Genomic DNA, 3,583 nt, shown 5'->3' on the forward strand with positions numbered 1-3,583 from the left:
CCCTTGCCTACCTGTGGCTCTCGTCTGTAACACTGTCTACTGAAGTGGCCCAGTTTTCCACAGTGGAAGCAATTCTGACCTCCTTTATTACCTTTGGATGGCACTGTATATGAGTAAGACTTCCTTTTCCTGACACAGGCCCTAAACTGGCAGCAATAGCTGCCCCAATAATTTTGGCCATTGCTGAGGATGTTCTTGATGGCTATGATGGGCAATGCCAACAGTGCATTGTTTTGAAGCAGCTGGTCGGGAGCAAGTACCTGGTTGGGAGTGCCTGGGTGCGAAGGCTGGGGCGGGGACATTAGGGGGCTGTCGCTGGGCAGAGCAGGTGGTCGAAAAGGAGCCGCTGTGGCCATGGTCGCCTCCTTCCTCTGCCATCTTGGGAGTTTGATTTCTTGTGAATGACTTCTACCACTCCAAGTGTCAGCAGTATTGATTTGGTAGAACCTTCCACACGGGACAGTTGATAAAGCTTGATTATCTCAGCTAATTAATTCATGGAAAGAACTGGTGCCCCTCCCAATCCTGTGAATCATTTTTTAGTCTATATAGAGTGAGAGCTCTGTTGGCCTAGTGGGCAGAAAGTTAGGCTACCAAGCCAAAGGTGGGTGATATTAATCTGTGGCACTCAGTTCTGGTTTTAATTGGTTTTGGTCAAACATTCTTCTAAGTGGTATAACACTGGTCTGTCTATTTGCTGTAAAGAGGTAAGTCATGGTTGCTGTGATGCTGAACACTGTGACACTAACGTGTCAAATGCGATAATGGTTACCTACTATGGTGGACAGTGTTTGGTGGAGCTTCCCAATTAAAACAAGCTTGGAAGCAGGAGTGGCATCCACTTCTGAAATAGCTTGCCTCTGGAAACTCTACGAACTTGGAGAACCAATGAAAGTTACACAAGTGTTCAGGTCTTTCATTCACAATTATGAGTTGTCTATGACTCAATGGGACTTAACAACGACACAACATAGATGGTGAAGAGATTGAGATTGTTAACAGTTTTAGTTTATTGGCTCTATCTTCGTACCAACAGCCTTGGAATCAAAAGACAAATGCATTGGGGAAAGTCGGCTGTTAGAGACCTCTACAGAGTACTAAAGAGCAATGACGTCAGTCTGGAAACTAAGGCGTGCCTGATCCAGGTGATAGTCTTTGCAATTACTTGCTCTTTACTTACATCAGAAAGCTGGGTAATGCTAGGATGATATAAAAAGAATAGATGTCTTTGAACTGTGCTGCTGGAGAAGAGTATTGAATATGCCATGGACTGCCAGGAGAACAAATAGACTCGTACTACAGGAGGTGAAACCAGAATGCTTCTTGGAGGCAAGGATTCTGAGGCTTCATCTGATACACTTTGGGCATGTTGCAAGGGGGAGCCAGTCCTTGGAGAGGGACTTCATGCTTGAAAGATTGATTCAGTGACTGTGATAATGGGGGTAGGTGTATCAGAGATAGTAAGATTGGCACAGGATAGAGCAGAGTATAGGGCTGTTGTACGTAGGGTTGGTAAGAGTTACAAGTGACTCGATGGCACATAACAACTACATCAATATTTCATCTTACCTGGATTTACAATTAACACTATTCATGCCAGCAGTTAGAAAATAAGGAGACACATTGCACTGGAAAAGTCTATAGTTAGTGACCTTGCCAAATTATTGAAGAGTAATGATGTGAGTTTTAAGATTAAGGTGTGTCTCATTCAGGCCATAGTCTTCCAAATCACTTGCTTTGCATTTTATAGCTGAATACTGAATAAGGATGACAGAAGAAGAATTTACACCTTTGCTGTGGTGTTGAAGAAGAGCACTGAATATCCCATGGACAGCTGTTGTTGTTATGTGCCGTCGCGACTCATAGCGACCCTATGTACAATAGCCCTAAACTCTGCTCTGTCTTGTGCCAATCTCACTGTCTCCAATACACCCATCCTGATTAAGCCAGTCACTGAATCAATCCACCTAATAGAGGGTCTTCTCCTCCTGTGCTGTACCTCCACCCTCCCAAGCATGATGTCCCTCTCCAAGGACTGATCCCTCCTTAGAACATGTCCAAAGTATGTCAGATGAAGCCTCAGAATCTTTGCCTCCAAGGAGGCGCCCAGTTTAACCCTCTCCAGGATGAATCTGTTTGTTTTCTTAGCTGTCCATGGTACATACAATACTCTTTTCCAACACCACAGCTCAAAGACATCAATTCTCCTTCTGTCCTCCCTAGTCATTGTCCAACTCTCTGATGCATAACAAGTGATTGAAAAGACCGTGGCCTGTATCAGACACACCTTAGTCTCCAGAGAGACACCATTGTTCTTCAGTATTTTGGAGAGGTCACTAACAGGAGACTTTCCCAGTGCAATATGTCTTTTCATTTCCTGGTTGCTAGTGCCAAGAGTGTTGACTGTGGAGCCAAGCAAACTAAAGCTGTGAACAATCTCAACCTCTTCACCATCCATCCTGATGCTGCCAATTGGTCCAGTGGTGAGAATCTTTGTCTTCTTGACATTGAGCATCAATCCATATTGAAGGCTGCAGTCCTTGACACTCTGCAGCAAGCACTTGAGGTCCTTCTCAGCTTCAGCAAGTAAGGTTGTGTCATCTGCATAATGCAGATTGTTGATAGATCTTCCACCAATCCTGACGTGACATTTCTTCTCATAGAGCCCAGCCTCCCAGATAATCTGTTCAGCATACAGGTTGAAAAGGTATGCAGACAGGACACATCCCTGGCCTACACCCTTCCCAATTTTGAACCATGCAGTGTTTTCTTGCTCTGTTTTGATGAGAACAAATATGTCTTGGAGAGGGTGCAGCTGGAGCTCTCTTTGGAAGCCAGGATGATGAGGCTTTACCTCATATACTTCACGCATGTTGCTAGGAGGGGCTATTCCTTGAAGAAGGACATGATGTTAGAAAGGATGGAGGCTCAGTGAAGGAAAGGAAGACCCTCAGCCAGGTGGATTGCTACAGTGACTGCTGCAACGGGCTCTTGTGAGTGACAAAGTATAAGGATGGCACAGGATAGGACAGGGTTCAGATCTATTTTTCATAGGGTCACTATGAGTCATACTCGACTAAAGGACACCAAACAACAACAACAACAACTAATATCAATCATAACTGAAAGTTCTACTAATGCTGATAACTCAGGGAACAATAGCTGCCCTGAAATGTCCGCAGATGAAGCATGAAAAACATCAAGCCTACCTAATAAATCTATAAGAATGCATAAAAGAAAAAGAAAAAGAAAGTGATGTAGGTGTTTAGTTGACAAAAATCTAGCGTTTCTTGGATCAAGACAATGTAATCAGGAAAATTCTGTTAAAAAGGAGACTCTATAAAGTGCACATTGTGGAAAAAAAACAACCAAAACATACCTAAATAAATGTGGAATTGTTCAACAAAACAAAAATGTGAGTTACTGAGTAAATGTCAGAATGTTGCTTAAAGGATGGGTGTCTGTGAGAGAAATGGGTCTCTTGCTAGCTCAAAAATTTTGATGTATCTGGGAGGGTTCCATCTTCTTCTATTTTCTGAAATAATTTATGTAGAATTGGTAACAGTTCTTCTTTAAATGTTTT

At 43.1% G+C, this 3,583-nt stretch overlaps 1 pseudogene; it reads right to left on the minus strand.

Moving 5' to 3' along the window:
* LOC102877515 overlaps nt 1-378 on the minus strand; it is a 1,949-nt pseudogene extending 1,571 nt beyond the window's left edge.
* Nucleotides 379-3,583: the final 3,205 nt, after the last annotated feature.

The sequence above is a fragment of the Elephantulus edwardii genome, unplaced genomic scaffold (assembly GCF_000299155.1).
Source record: "Elephantulus edwardii isolate Elephantulus edwardi_28Jun2011 unplaced genomic scaffold, EleEdw1.0 scaffold00360, whole genome shotgun sequence".
NCBI lineage: Eukaryota > Metazoa > Chordata > Mammalia > Macroscelidea > Macroscelididae > Elephantulus > Elephantulus edwardii.